Here is a 17129-nt window from a genome sequence, read left to right on the forward strand (position 1 = left end):
GCATATAGCATATCAAAATGTTCATCTCAGAGAGTACATCATTTCATCTAATTGCATCATTTCATTTGAGTTCATCTTGATGCCCGAAATGCTGTTAGAAGAGGGCTACTTGAGATATTTGTTAGATCTGCTACTCCATTTAGATATTTGTCATTTTTGCCACGATTATTGTGTGCATGATATGCCCATGAGCTCTACATGTGTTTTGTTAAGGGTTTTGCCATCTTTCCAGAGGTGCAACCCATGTATTTTTGTGATGTGTGTGGTGACTAGCACAAGCTTGCAAAGTGAGGCACTTGGTAATGCTGATTTCAGGGACTTAGCATTTCCACTAAGTCCTTGATCTGTTTATCTCATGTTGCCATATGTTCATGTTGTTTCCTAGTGATCCGTGCCTCTTTTGAGGATGATCAGTAAGAATGTTTTGTTAATATTGTAGTGCTCTATCCATCCATGTCTTTGTTTGCAATTATGGAGCACCCTAGCTTGAGTCAATTGAGCTCTACTTTTGCTACTTCGTGAATCTGAGCAGATTGTCTACTTGTTAGCGATTTTGCCGATGATGTTGTAGTTGGTCCATTCATGCTATGCTATTGTTCTTGCCATGTCTAGCTTGTATTTTGTGTATTCTTGATGGGTGTATGATTAAATTATCATGACTTGCTCCGTAGTGAGTGCATCGAGCTCGTAAACATGCCTACTTGATATCTGTTTTCAGCATGCTCCAGTTTTCACTAAGTCTGAGAACTGATTATGTTTTTGCCATGTTCACATGCTTGCAATTGTATTTTCTGATCCCTTTTGGCTCAAGGTCACTAAGGGACTTTTGTTAAGCTCTTTGAGTAGCTCCATGCCATGCTTTACTTTGCGATGTTCAAGTCCTGTAGCATGTAGTTTTGTTGCTCCGAAGTGTGCTACCTGATCTGAAATTCCAGACAAGTGTTAATTTCACTAAGTCTGAGATCTGTTTACCATATGCATTTTTGCCATGCTTGTTTGAACCTGTTAATGGATGAATTGGCCGTAGCTCAGTGCTAGACTTTTGTTAATCATCTTGAATGCATCCCTGCCATACATTTTTATGCCATGTTGGAGTGCTGTAGCATGTTCATCTTGTTGCATTTAGATGGCTACTTGCTGTAAATCGCAGACCAGTGTCATATTTGAATCGCTTGCCATTTCCAAACCGTAACTCCGATTCCGGTGTTCTTTATATCGTTTTCAAGAGATTTAATCTCATCTTTCCAGTGGCACACTTGGATTTCCAAGTTGAGGCCAGGTTCATGCATCCCTTGTCAAATCTTGCATATGCATCCCGCATTGCATCCCGCATAGCATACCATCTTTGCATCTTATTGTTTGAGCTTTGCACGTGGTTGATTGTGTTCTGTTTGTTTGTATGTCTTATTTGGGTAGAGCCGGGAGACGAGTTCGCTAACGAGGAGTCCGTTGAGTTTTCTTTTGAGGATCCAGTCAACTCTGACAACTTTGCAGGCAAGATGATCATACCCTCGAAATCACTACTATCTTTGCTATGCTAGATTGCTCGCTCTTTTGCTATGCCAATGCTAAGATGCCTACCACTTGCTTTCAAGCCTCCCAAATTGCCATGTCAAACCTCTAACCCACCATGTCCTAGCAAACCGTTGATTGGCTATGTTACCGCTTTGCTCAGCCCCTCTTATAGCGTTGCTAGTTGCAGGTGAAGATTGGAGACCGTTCCTTGTTGGAACACTTATTTACTTGTTGGGATATCATTATATTATCTTGTTATCTTAATACATCTATATACTTGGTAAAGGGTGGAAGGCTCGGCCTCTCGCCTAGTGTTTTGTTCCACTCTTGCCGCCCTAGTTTCTGTCATATCGGTGTTATGTTCCCGGATTTTGCGTTCCTTACGTGGTTGGGTTATAATGGGAACCCCTTGATAGTTCGTCTTGATTAAAGCTTTTCTAGCAATGCCCAACCTTGGTTTTACCATTTGCCACCTAGCCTCTTTTTCCCTTGGGTTTCCGAAGCCCGAGGGTCATCTTATTTTAGCCCCCCCTGGGTTAGTGCTCCTCTGAGTGTTGGTCCAAACTAGAGTCCTGTGCAGCGCCCCCTCGGGGAAACTCGAGGTTTGGTTTTAGTTGTATGGAGAGCTCATCTGAGTGTGCCCTGAGAAAGAGATATGTGCAGCTCCTATCGGGATTTGTCGGCACATTCGGGTGGTGTTGCTGGTCTTGTTTTAACCTGTCGAAGTGTCTTGAAGAACCGAGATACCGAGTCGGATCGGAACGCCTCGGGAGGAGGTCTATTCCTTCATTGACCGTGAGAGCTTGTCATGGGCTAAGTTGGGACTCCCCTGCAGGGATTTGAACTTTCGAAAGTCGTGCCCGCGGTTATGGGCAGATGGGAATTTGTTAATGTCCGGTTGTAGGTAACTTGAACCTTAATTTAATTAAGATGAATCAACTGAGTGTGTTACCGTGATGGCCTCTTCTCGGCGGAGTCCGGGAAGTGGACACGGTGTTGGAGTAATGCTTGCGCAGGTTGCTCTCTAGTTATGCGTTCGCGCTTTGCCTCCTCTTCTCGCTCTCTTTTGTGAACAGGTTAGCCACCATATATGCTAGTCGCTTGCTGCAGCTCCACATATATTTTTACCTTGCCTTACCTATAAGCTTAAATAGGCTTGATCGCGAGGGTGCAAGATTGCTGAGTCCCTGTGGCTCACAGATTACTATTACACCAGATGCAGGGCCTGATGATTCCGCTCCAGGTGACGCGCTTGAGCTCAAGTGGGAGTTCGACGAGGACTCTCAATGATACTATGTTTCCTTTCCTGATGATCAGTAGTGGTGCCCAGTTGGGGGTGATCGGGACCGTGTCGCATGTTGGGTTATCTTTTATTTTGGCACCGTAGTCGGGACATGAGTGTTTGGATGATGTAATGTTATTTATGTACTTGATTGACGTGGCGAGTGTAAGCCAACTATGTTATCTCCCCTTTTATTATCTATATATTACATGGGATGTTGTGAAGATTGCCTAACTTGCGACATATGCCTTCAATGCGATTATGTCTCTAAGTCGCGCCTCGACACGTGGGAGCTATAGTCGCATCGAGGGTGTTACAAGTTGGTATCAGAGCCAGGCTCTTTGTCTGTCTAATACTACAACAAGTTGTTTCAGAAGCTCGCCCGCTTTGCCAAGCAGGACGTACCTGATGAGAAGAGCATGATATACCAGTTCAGGGGTGGTCTCAGAGAAGAAATCCAGCTAGCTCTTGTTCTCTTTGAGCCCTTGAGGTACGATGAGTTCTAAAACATGGCATTGAAGCAAGAGGCCGCTCAACTGAGGTGTGATGCTTCCAAGAAGCGAGTCTGAGATGTTACTCCTTCTTCCTCTACTCAAGTGGCCAAGCAGCAGAAGTATTGGCTTCCTCCTCCTCCGTTCCGTCAGCCGTATCAGCAGAAGAGCAAAGGTGGTAGTGGATCTTCCCACCCACCTAACCCTAGCTTTCAGAACAAGACTTCGTCTCAACCTCCAAGATCGAGTGCTCCGTATCACCGTCCGCTTTCAGAGGTCACGTGCAACAAGTGCCGACAAAAGGGTCACTATGCCAACAAGTGTTTCAACCAGAGGCGTCTCCCTCCTCCTCCTCCTGTCAGATCGGCAACTACAGTTGTGGTCAAGCATAACCCCAAGTATGCCAAGGTCAATATGGTGAATGCAGCTCAGGCAGAGGATTCATCAGATGTCATCATGGGTAACCTTCCTGTTAACGATATTCCCGCAAGAGTTCTTTTTGACACTGGTGCATCGCATTGTTTCATCTCGAGACTTTTTGCATCTAAGCATGATTTTGTTACTCAAGTGTTGCCGAAACCGTTGGCTATTATCTCTCCGGCCCGTCAAATGACATCTCGAGTATGCGTTCCGGATGTTACAATCACTTTGGGTGACTATAAGTTCTTGTCCTCTCCAAATGTTCTTGGTAACTCGGATATTGATCTTATTCTCGGAATGGATTGGCTTTCTAAGCAGAAGGCGCATCTTGATTGTGCTGCCAGGCAGATTCAATTGACTCATTCGTCTAAGGACGTAATTGTCTTTGCCGCTCGTGATCATACCATCCGTCTGTTTTCTCTCAATGAGAAGGGCGAACTGGATGCTATCTCGCAGATTCCAGTCGTTTGCAAATATCAAGACGTCTTTCCAAAAGAGCTTCCAGGAATGCCTCCGCACGGGCCAGTTGAATTCGTTATTGATCTTGAGCCTGGCATGGAACCAGTGTGCAAGCGTCCTTACAAGCTCGGACCCGAAGAGTTGAAGGAGCTGAAGAAGCAACTCGATATTCAAGAAAGAATGGGTCTCATCCGGCCTAGTTCTTCTTCGTGGGGTTGTGGTGTTCTTTTTGTGAAGAAGAAGGATGGAATAGACCGACTTTGTGTTGATTACCATCCATTGAACAAGAAGACCATCAAGAACAAATACCCACTTCCTAACATCAATGAGCTGCTCGAACAACTCAAAGGTGCCCAAGTATTCTCCAAGCTTGATCTCCGTATGGGTTATCATCAGATTCATATCCGTGAGCAAGATATTCCCAAGACGGCTTTCAGGACAAGCTATGGTTCATATGAATACACTGTCATGTCTTTTGGCCTCGTCAACACTCCTACGACTTTCTCTCGCATGATGAACTTCATCTTCAATGCCTACAACAATGACTTCGTTTTGGTCTATCTCGACGACATTCTGGTTTTCTCGAAGAACAAGGAAGATCATGCCAAGCACTTGCATTTGGTACAAAATTAGCTGAGGGAACACAAGTTCTACGCCAAGTTCTCCAAGTGCGAATTTTGGCTTGATGAGGTTCTTTATCTTGGTCATATCATCTCTGCCAAGGGCATTGCCGTGAATCCTGAGAAGGTGTCTGCAATTATGAATTGGGAACCTCCATAGAATGTGAAGCAACTCCGTAGCTTCCTCGGTCTCGCAAGCTACTGCCGAAGATTCATTGAAAACTTTTCTAAGATCGCGAAGCCTCTCTCAAATCTTCTCCAGAAGCACGTCAAGTATGTTTGGTCTCCGGAGTGTGACATTGCTTTCAACACTTTGAAAGAGAAATTGATCACTGCTCCAGTTCTGACTCTGCCTGAGGAATCCAAGCCGTACGAGGTCTTTTGTGATGCCTCTCTCCAAGGTCTTGGCGCAGTATTGATGCAAGAGAAGAAAGTTGTTGCTTATACCTCTCGCCAGTTGAAGCCCAATGAGAAGAACTACCCCACTCATGATCTCGAGTTGGCGGCAGTTGTGCATGCTCTTTTGACTTGGAGACATCTCCTATTGGGAAGAAAAGTGGACATTTGCACTGACCACAAGAGTCTCAAGTACATCTTCACTCAGCCTAATCTCAACCTCAGGCAAACTCGATGGGTCGAAATGATTCAAGAGTATAATCCGAGTATTGAGTATACTCCAGGCAAGGCCAATGTGATTGCTGACGCATTGAGCAGAAAGGCTTATTGCAACAGTCTTATTCTCAATCCCTATCAACCCGAGCTTTGTGAAGCTTTCCGCAAACTTAATTTGGAAGTTGTTCCTCAAGGTTTCCTCGCCAACCTTCAAGTCTCTCCTACCTTGGAAGACCAGATTCGCCAAGCCCAGCTTCTTGATGCTATGGTGAAAAAGGTGAAGATTGGTATTGCCAAGAGTCAACCCAAGTACAAGTGCTACCGTCTTGATGACAAGGATACTCTCTTCTTCGAGGATCGTATTGTTGTACCCAAAGGTGACCTCCGTAGAGTGATCATGAACGAGGCTCACAATTCTCTCCTCTCCATCCACCCTGGGAGTACGAAGATGTATCACGACCTCAAGCAGGCTTATTGGTGGACTCGAATGAAGCGCGAGATTGCTCAATTCATGAATGAGTGTGATGTCTGCAGAAGAGTGAAGGCAGAACACCAAAGACCAGCTGGTCTCGTCCAACCTCTTGCCATTCCAGAATGGAAGTTTGACCACATTGAAATGGACTTCGTGACTGGGTTTCCAAAGTCCAAGCGTGGCAATGATGCTATATTCGTTGTCATCGACAAACTCACCAAAGTGGCTCACTTTCTACCTATCAAAGAGTCGATCACTGCAGCTTAATTGGCGGAACACTATACCTCTCGAATTGTCTCTCTAAACGGTATTCCACAAATGATCTCTTCAGACCATGGCAGCATCTCTACCTCCAAGTTTTGGGATTCTTTTCAGAAGGCCATGGGCACGAACATCCGCTTCAGCACAACTTTCCATCCTCAAACTAGCGGTCAAGTCGAGTGTGTCAACCAGATTCTTGAAGATATGCTCAGAGCTTGTGTGATCTCCTTCGGCATGAAGTGGGAGGATTGTCTTCATATGCTGAATTCTCCTACAACAACAGTTTTCAAGCAAGTTCGGGCAAGGCCCCATTTGAAATTCTGTATGGCAGGAAGTGCCGTACCCCTCTCAACTGGTCCGAAACCGGTGAATGTCAGCTTTTGGGAAATGACTTAATCACAGAGGCAGAGGAGATGTGCAAAGTCATTCGAGATAACCTCAAAGCAGCCCAATCCCGCCAGAAGAGCTACTATGATAGTAAGCACCGCGATTTGGCTTTGAGATCGGAGATCATGTTTACCTCCGCGTCTCTCCTATGAAAGATACTCGTCGTTTCGGTATCAAAGGGAAGCTTGCCCCCAAATACGTGGGACCTTTCAAGATTGTCAGCAAGAGAGGCGATCTCGCCTATCAACTCGAGCTTCCTTCAAACTTTGCAAATGTTCATGACATGTTCCATGTCTCTCAGCTTCGAAAGTGCTTCAAGACTCCTGACCGCACAGTCAACTTCAAGGACATTGAGCTCCAAGAAGATCTCTCCTATCGTGAGCACTCAGTGGCTATTCTTGAAGAAACTGAACGCAAGACTCGCAACAAGTCAATCAAATTCCTCAAAGTCAAGTGGTCACACCATTCCGACCATGAAGCTACCTGGGAACGCGAGGATCACCTCCGTTCTGAATACCCGGCGTTCTTTCAGTCCTAGATCTCGGGATGAGATCCTTTCGTAGTGGTGGAGTGTTGTAACACCCCGGATGTAACTTTCCCAATTTGTACTCCAACTCTTGCCATTTCCGGCGTTAAGTTATTTTATTTTTCTCGGGTTCGGGTTTTTGTCTCCGTGTGTTTTTATCGTTGTCATGCATCTCATATCATGTCTTCATGTGCATTGCATTTGCATACGTGTTCATCTCATGCATTCGAGCTTTTTCCCCGTTGTCTGTTTTGCATTCCGGCGCTTTGTTTTCCTCCGGTGGTCATTTCTACCTTTGTTTTGTGTGTGGGGATTAAACATTTCCGGATTGGACCAAGACTTTCCAAGCGGCCTTGGTTTACTACCGGTAGACCGCCTGTCAAGTTTCTTACCATTTGGACTTCGTTTGATACTCCAACGGTCAACCGAGGGACCGAAAAGGCCTCGTGTGTGTTGCAGCCCAACACCCCTCCAATTTGGTCCAAAACCAACCAAAACCCTCTCCATCAACTAGACCGTTCGATCACGATCGCGTGGCCGAAAACCGCACCTCATTTGGACACTCCTAGCTCCCTCTATGCCTATATAAAGACCCCTCCGAAATTCTCCTTCTCCTTCCCCCCGAAACCCTAGATCCATTCCATCCGCCGCCGCTGGACAAAAAAACCGCCGACGGACATGTCCAGTTCCACCCCGCCGCCGCCATGTGTCGCCACCTGATACGCCGCCGCCCGGTGCCCACTTCACCGCCCCGCGGGCCCGCCTGGGCCCGGGGAGTGCCCTCCCGGCCAACATCGCCGCGCCCCGCCGCCAGTTGCCGTCCGCCGCCGGCGCCTGCCTTCCCCGACGCCGGCAGGCCCCGTCGATGCCGCCGCCTCGCCCGGCCACCGCTCCGGCCGCCGCCTCCTGGCTCGTTCCGGCCGCCACCTCCTGGCTCGCTCCGGCCGCCGCCACCGCGCCGCAGCGCGCCCCCGCCGGCGCCTCTCACCGCCGCCGTCGCCCTAGCGCCGCCCCGGCCTGGATCCGGCGAGATCCGGCCGGCCCCCGCTTCCCCGACGTCTCCGGCGAGCTCCAAGAAATCCGGCCATCCTCGTAAAACGTGCTAGATCTGAGATCTAAAATCTCGAGGGTTGACTTTCTGCTCGAAACCCTAGTTCATGTTTCCCTGTTGGGGGTGATCGGGACCGTGTCGCATGTTGGGTTATCTTTTATTTTGGCGCCGTAGTCGGGCCATGAGTGTTTGGTTGATGTAATGTTATTTATGTACTTGATTGACGTGGCGAGTGTAAGCCAACTATGTTATCTCCCCTTTTATTGTCTATATTACATGGGATGTTGTGAAGATTTCCTAAGTTGCGACATATGCCTTCAATGCGATTATGCCTCTAAGTCGTGCCTCGACACGTGGGAGATATAGTCGCATCGAGGGTGTTTCAGTATGATCCTACTTATTTCCAAGGAACACAAGCTCAAGATGATCTTCCACCACAAGACCAGAAGCAAAAAGGCAAGGACAAGCTTCAAGAGGAGATTGATGCATTTGAAGAAGCTCCCAAGGCCTAGGTAAAATGGGTTCCCAAGACTACATCAAGTTCCACTTCATCAAGTACGACTGCAACTCTAAGGATTCCCATCAAGATGGTGTGGATCCCGAAGAAGAAGAACTAGATAGTTCTTGAGGGTGACTCCGCCAACATACTTCACTCTTGTCATTTTGGCAAAGAACGAGTGCAATCAACTTCCACATCTTGCACTAGTTCAAGGAGTCACAAACCCTCTTGTTGGTAAGACAAGGTACAAGGTAACCTCAAGATTTCATAGACATCATCTTGTGTGTGCATCACTCTATGTCTATGGATATCCTTGTTTTTTCCTTGTGGGACTAACCCATGTAGGTATTGAAAGTGCAACTCACTCCAATGGATTGGTCCAAATGATCTACATCAACATTGAGCATCTACATCTTCAACACCTACATGAAGTCATCATCGACAAAACCCAAGGTTAGTTCATCCCTCTTAGGGGGGATACCACATCTAGGGGGAGCTTTACTCTAATCAATTGAGCTAAAGAAACTCTAATAGTGTGAACACAACAATTCTTTATGTAAAAGTGGCAACCCCACTTGTGCTTAAATGATGCGTATGACCTACGATCAAATGTTCTCATTTGACTCCTCAGTCAATATACTCATACATAGATGACCTAGTTATCGCCAATTGCTTGATAGATGCTAGAGTGTTTGTGCATGCTTTGCGACATATTTCATTTGCCATTTTATTGTGTGAGCATGTTGGTTGCATATTTTACTCATTCGAGGACATCCACTTGTTGTTTTGATTGTTTCGCATTTTTCTCTTTTGCCAAGTGGATGGACAAGAATGCCTAGGAACCCCCCTCTAGCTATCTATGCTTTTCTCGTCTCAAATACTATTCATGCTACAACACAAAGTTTAATCAAGTCAGAGTCGAACCACTCTGTGTGAGGAGCACTCGGAGTCCCCGATTCGTCATAGACTTAAACTTCAAAAACCTCTTTGTGCATTTCGGTATGACCGAGTCATCCACTTCGGTCACACCGAGTTCACTAAGTTGATCTAGGTTTTCCATCTTGGTGCAACCAATTTGAACTTTTTGGTCACACCGAGTTGCAGTAACCGCTTGCGATTTTGCATCTTGGTGCCACCGAGTTGTTCCACTCGGTCACACCGACAGGGTCAGGATATATATATATATATATATATATATATATATATATATATATATATATATATATATATACCCACGGGTGAGAGTTTGGATATTTCTTCAAACTCCTCAGCCCGCGCGTGTGTCCTGCTCTGCCTCCTTAGGTCTCTGGATTGTCTCCTTGCTGCCATCGACCTCCCGCCGCTAGTTTCCATCATCGTCAACATAAATCTTCTCCGCCGTTGCCGCCGTAGCGAACCTTTGCCGAACTAGGGTATGGGTTCGACTCTATGTGCTAATTCCTTAACTCTGATTCATAGCACATTACTTTGCCATGATCATGACCACGTATGCAAACAATCCATCCACTGAAAACTTCCTTTAGGTTAGATTGGATTTGAAAATTTAGGGTTAGGTCTCCGCCAAACTCATCTCGGACCGACCGAGTTGTAGAAATCGGTCTCGACGATTTGGCTTAGGCCATAGCACATGCATTTTCAGTCCGACCAAATATTGCAAATCATTGTGACCGAGTTCAGCTCTTTGTGAAACCGTAGCAGTCTCGGTGCCACCGAACTATGACTCGGTCTGACCGAGTTCACTAGTTTAGGTTCCAAAAGCTGCTTCGGTATCACCAAGTTTATCATATCGATAGCTATGAAATGCTTCCTGTGGAGAACTAAAACTAAGTTTTTAAGTCATCTGTTTTGCAAAAACTCTGCACTTTGTGATGCTCATCCACTCTATCTCATGTACATCTATTCACAGGGTTTGCTATTAGGGTGATTGCCAAGATGTCTGACCAGAGTGACAGTCAGAATAGATCTAAAGAACATGTGCAATTGATTGAGGGTTCAGATCCCTCAAGCAGCTATGATGAGGGTAGTAGAAGCGCACCTAGTAACTTGCCCAAGGCAGCCACTAAAGCAAGGAAGAAGAGAACCTCAGACTCTCAGGATGAAGATTACATGGCCGTTGAGGTTGAGGCCACCTCAAAGAAGAAAGTCTTGAAGAAGGAATATGGGTCAGCTGCTACAACAAAGCCAGGAATGCACAAGAAGGCACCTACCAAAAGAGTGCCAACATCCAAGCCTAGGAAAGCAGCCCTGGAAGAAACAATGGAGTTCACTCTTGAACCCAAAGAGGCTGCAGAAGGCAAGAAGAGAAAAGAGAGGGTCAAGAAGACCACTGCCAGAGTCCTAGGAAGATCATCCATGTTTAAGGATCCCGCAGAAGAAGAGGAAGAGGATGTGCCAGCACCCAAAGCTCAGAAGCTCATGGGAGATGCAATTAAGTCAGGGGATGCAACATCAAAGCCCAAGTCTGCTCCCAAAGCTCAAGCTCATAAACCCCCAAAGCCAAAGAGAAACACTAGAAGTATTCCTGCTGAAGAGAAAAATAAGGCCCCAGAGCCTCAAGCTGAAGAAGAGGATGATGAGTCTCTTGTTTTGAGGAAACTAAAACCCAAGATCCCAGACCACAATGATGCTCATCCAGTGGCTAAAGACATGCACATCAGAAAAGATATTGGACTGAGATTGTGGAGACAGTCTGATCCCTATGCTGTGAGGAGAAGGACTGTAGTTGATTACAGATTTCATACCAAAGAACAAGAAGACTTCTATGAGAAAATTCTGCTTGACAAGAAGCCCATTGTTTGTGACGTGAGATGGGTTGATTGGGAATTCATCAAGGAGAATGAAGATCACTTCCGAGGAGTATATGACAGTTTCAAAGCATGTGGAGTAGATGAGTTTGTTGGACAGAAGCTCACAAAATGGAATGATGAGCTGATCATGCAGTTTTATTCCACTGCTCATTTTACCCAGATGGGAAGATAGTTTGGATGTCTGAAGGTACTAGGTACCAATCCATTGTTGAAGAATGGGCCAAGCTGATCAATGCCCCAGAGGAACATGAAGATGACTTGGATGTGTATGCCAAGAAGAAGAAAGACCACAACTCCATGGCAAACATGTACTAAGAGATCCCTGATAAAGCTTTGGATACTCACAAGCTTGGATCTGTACATTACTTGTTGTTTGGTTTGCCTACCATCAACACCATCCTAAGGCACACATTGCTACCCAAATCAGGAGATCACAAGATGGTTAGAGGACATTCCATCAACTTGATGCAAATCTTCGATGTCCCTCAAAAGTTCAAAGTCATGAGTCTGATTGTAGAGACAATCAAGAGGACAACTGCTGACCAAAAGAGAAGCTGTGTGTATGCTCCACATATTTAGGAGCTCATCAACTCCAAGATTGGCACAAGAACATATTTGTTGGACGAAGAGCACTTACCCTTGCTTCTAGAGTTTGAAGATAATGAAGTTTTCATGAATGAGAATGAACCGTCATCAGCTCAAGCACAAGAGAAGAGAGCTAAAGCTAAGGCTGAGAAAGCTGCCAAGATGCCTAGTTTGCAGGAAGCATCTCAAGTTTTCCTGAAGAGCAAGCAAGATCAACTTGCATACCTAATCCAATCAACTTTGAGGATTGATAAGGGCTTGGCCACCCTGACTCAGAATCAGGAGAGCTTGGAGAGGATTGTTGAGACAAAATTTTATGATCTTGACCTCAAGGTAACTGAGATACAGACTGCAGTTGAGGAGCTCCAGGAGGAAGCAGAAGAGAGGAGAGGGAAGGAAACTACTGATGCTTTTCAGTGAGTACCAAGGAGTCAGAGGTCTGCTGCAGTGCATGTACATGATTCTAGAGCTACAACATCTGCACCAGCAACTACAACTTTAGTGCCACCTCCAGCAGCCACTCCACCAGCTCCAACTACATCAACACATGCCTTTGTCCTTGGAGTTCTCTCTACACCACCTCCCTAAGACCAAGCCTGAGAGACGCATAGCACTATGCATTTTCAAACTTTTTGGTAAAAAGTTGCCAAAGGGGGAGAAATATGTATAGATCATAGGATTCGAGAGAGAGTGTTTTGCCTTTTATCTCTTTTGATTTTGGTTGAAACCTTTTTTATGCGCTTGGTTGATACATTATGTCTTTTTCTATGTGAGATACTTGTTTGATCATGTGATTAATCATATGATACCTTAATACTTGCTTGGATGATATTATCTCTTATATTCCATATATGATCATTCACTTTGCTTGGTGATGAGTGCATGTTTTTAATGTTTATCATTTTGAGCGCTCCACCAAGATGTATGTGACATGGAAGAGTGACCCATGATCCTAATCGATTGTGCATTTACATTCAAAAGAAAATTTTAAATAATGCACAAATTTAGGGGGAGCTCTTGCTTATCACATACTCCTCAAAGTGACGATGTATTTCAATGTTATAATCATTTGTCGAAGCTTTGATCTATATGTTGTCATCAATTACCAAAAAGGGGGAGATTCAAAGTGCAACTATCCCTGGGTGGTTTTGGTAATTCCTAACAACATATAGCTCATTGAGCTAATACTATTTCAAGATAAATATTTCAGGAAAGCTCAATGATTGTCATGGCATGGATTAGAAATGTGGACGCCTCAAAATGCTTAGGACAAGAGATTGGCTCAAGCTCTAAAGCTCAAGAATCTACATTTCACCTTTTAGTGATCCAAGATCACATTGAGTCCATAGGAAAAGCGAATACTATTAAAAGGGGATGAGGTGTTGCTTCATGGGTTACTTGCGCAAAATGCTTAGTGATATGCTCCAAAACCCTCAACCACTTTCTCATATCCACATATGTCCCAAACCAAAAGTCAAACTCGTCCCCACCGAAACTTTCTATTCGACACCACCGAGTTCAGTTGACTTAGCCACTGCCACAAAACCATAGTCTTTTCGGTCTCACCGATAGGGATCTAGGTCTCACCGAGATGGGATTGTAAACTCTCTGTTTCCCTTAGTAACATTTTGGTCCAACCAAAATGAGCGATCGGTCCCACCGAGTTCGCAATGCAAACTCTGTGTTTCCCCTTTGTAACATTTCGGTCTCACCGAGATGAGCAAATCGGTCCCACCGAGTTTGCCTGACCAACTCTCTCGTTAGCTTATTACCAAAGTCAGTCTCACCGAGTTTGTGTAATCGGTCTCACTGAGATTACGTTATGCCCTAACCCTAATGAAATCGGTCTCACCGAGTTGACATGTCGGTCCCACAAAAAAACCTAACGTTCACATTTGGAACTAAATCGGTCCAACCGAGTTTGATTATTTGGTCCCACCGAGTTTGGTGATTTGTGTGTAACGGTTAGATTTTGTGTGAAGGCTATAAATACCCCTCCACCCACTCTTCATTTGAGGAGAGATCCATCAGAACATGCCTACACTTCCATCTTACATTTTCTGAGAGAGAACCACCTACTCATGTGTTGAGGTCAAGATAATCCATTCCAATCATATGAATCTTGATCTCTTGCCTTCTCCATGTTGCTTTCCACTCAAATCATCTTTCCACCAAATCCAAATCAGTGAGAGAGAGTTGAGTGTTGGGGAGACTATCATTTGAAGAACAAGAGCACGGAGTTCATCATCAACACACCGTCCATTACCTTTTGGATAGTGGTGTCTCCTAGATTGGTTAGGTGTCACTTGGGAGCCTCCGTCAAGATTGTGGTGTTGAACCAAGAAGTTTGTACGGGCAAGGAGATCGCCTACTTCGTGAAGATCTACCCTAGCGAGGCAAGTCCCTTGTGGGCGATGACCATGGTGGGATAGACAAGGTTGCTTCTTCGTGGACCCTTCGTGGGTGGAGCCCTCCGTGGACTCGTGCAACCGTTACCCTTCGTGGGTTGAAGTCTCCATCAAACTGGATGTATGATAGCACCACCTATCAGAACCACGCCAAAAATCTCCGTGTCTACATTGCGTTTGCTCCCTCCAAACTCCTCCCTTTACGTACATGTGGAATGTTTTACATTACGCTGCTATACTCTTAGACTTGCATGTGTAGGTTCATTGCTTGACTAGTGCTAAGTTGCTAAAATCCGCCAAGACTTAAAATTGGGAAAAGTCTAGATTTTTATTTGGTCAAGTAGTCTAATCACCCCCCTCTAGACATACTTTCGATCCTACACGAGGGCCCCTGGAGGGACAAGCCTCGTGAGGACCGTCCCCAGGGCAAGGCAATGCAACTTGAGGATGATGCGCCTGAGGCTTTGGCGGCACCAACAGATGACCAGGCCCCTCAGGACGATGCCCCGGAGGCTGCGGCTGCCCCAACAAGCGACAAAGCTCCTGTGGTCCCCCAGCCTCAGGAGGTGGAATACTCCATCAACACTTCCGCCCACGTCGAGCACCCGGTGTACTTCGTCAGTATGGTACTATGTGACGCACGGGCGCGCTACCTCTTGCTTGTGCTCCTCGTCGCCTCCCGCAAGTTGCGCCACTACTTCCAAGGCCACTCCATTAAGGTCGTCTCAACTTACCCGCTGGAAAGGGTGCTCCGGAGCCCCAATGCTGCAGGAAGAGTCACTGAGTGGAACATCGAATTGTAGGCATTCCAATTAGAGTTTAGCACCACCAGGGTCACCAAGGGGGCGAAACTCGTTGATTTCATGGCAGAATGGACCAACGTTCCCAGCCCCAAAGCAGGCGAGGATCGCCCACTCTCACCAGGAAGCGAAGCGCCAGATGGCTGGGTCACGTACTTTGACGGTGCCTTCATGCGTTAGGGTGCGGGGGATGGAGCCGTGCTCGTCTCACCCACCCAGGACAAGCTTTGCTACGTCGTGCAGCTCTACTTCCTGCAGGGTAAGAAGGTCTCCAACAACATTGTGGAGTACGAGGGCCTAATCGCCGACCTCAATGCCACGGCAGCCTTGGGAGTGAAGCGCCTCACCATCAAGGATGACTCTCAGCTCCTCATCAACTTCTCCAACAAAGTATACGAGCCGAAGGACGACCACATGGAGGCATACCTTGCGAAGGTACACAAAATTGAAAAACAATTGTTTGGTATGGAACTACAAAACGTGCCGCGCGACACAAACAAGGAAGCAGACGACATCGCCAAGAGGGCGTCTCGGCACCTACCTTAAGAGCCGAGCGTCTTTGAGGAGCGGCTCTTCAAGCCGTCTGCAGCCCTACCTGCAGCAGCACCAGCACTGGCTCGCGAGGACCTCCCTCAGGCCCCTCTGTCGGGCGCCCCGACTTGCGGCCCGACCTCAGGAGCCCACCTCTTGTTGCGCTAGAACCTTAGGAGGGTTGCTGGACCAAAGAGTTCATGGTGTATCTGCTTCAGGGAACCCTGCCGGAGAAGGAGGAGGACGCGGAGCGTGTGGCTCGACAGGCCACCGCCTTTTGCATCTGGAACGGTGAGTTCTATAGGAAACGACCAAATGATGTTTCTCTACAATGCATCTCTAGGGAGCAGGGGACATACACGGCGGGGACTACAGGCATCACTCGTCATCGTGCACCCTCGTGGGCAAGGCATTCCGTAGCGGGTTCTATTGGACCACAGCGGTCAATGATGCTACCGAGCTGGTGAGATCTTGTGAAGCATGCCAATTCCATGCCAAGCAGATCCACCAGCCCACTCAGGGCCTCTAGACCATTCGCCTCACATGGTCGTTCGCGGTCTAGGGGCTGGACATCTTGGGACCATTCCCGCTAGCACCCGGGGGCTACCGCTACCTCTACGTCGCCATCGACAAGTTCACCAAGTGGGCAGAGGTGGAAGCCATCCGCACCATCCCAGTCGGCTTGGCAGTCAAGTTCATCAAGGGCCTCATGAGCCGCGTCGGGGTCCCTAATCGTATCATCACTGACAACGGCTCGCAGTTCACTAGCAACCTCTTCAAAACATATTGTGCTAACGTTGGAACACAGATATGCTACGCCTCAGTGGCACACCCCTAGAGCAACGGCCAAGCTAAGCGGGCCAACGCAGAGGTCCTGAGAGGCCTCAAGACAAGAACCATCCAGAAGAAGCTCGAGGCCCGTGGCAGGGGCTGCCTCGACGAGCTCCAGTCCGTGCTGTGGTCCATCCGCACTACTGCCACCAAGCCGACGGGCTAGACTCCATTCTTCCTCGTTTACGAAGCCGAAGCGGTTCTCCCTCACGAGGTCAAGTATCGCTTCACGCGGGTCTTCGCGTTTGACGAGGCATGCTAGGATGCCACACGGGGGATGGACCTCGTGCTAGGGGTGGAACGCCGCCGTCAAGCCTCGCTCCGGGCGGCAAGGTACCAGCAGGCGCTGTGGTGGTACCACTGCGGCAGCGTTCGCTCCAGGACGCTCGAGGTTGGTGATCTCGTCCTGAGGCGGGTGCTCTCCAGGGAAGGGCCGCATAAGCTCTCACCCATGTGGAGGGCCCGTTTAGGATTGCCCATGTCTCTAGGCCTCGCGCCGCGCGCCTAGAGACACAGGACGGGATCCCCATCCAGAATGCCTGGAACATCCAGCACCTCCGAAAGTTCTACCC

Source organism: Triticum dicoccoides, chromosome 1A, assembly GCF_002162155.2.
Source record: "Triticum dicoccoides isolate Atlit2015 ecotype Zavitan chromosome 1A, WEW_v2.0, whole genome shotgun sequence".
In the NCBI taxonomy this organism is placed as follows: domain Eukaryota; kingdom Viridiplantae; phylum Streptophyta; class Magnoliopsida; order Poales; family Poaceae; genus Triticum; species Triticum dicoccoides.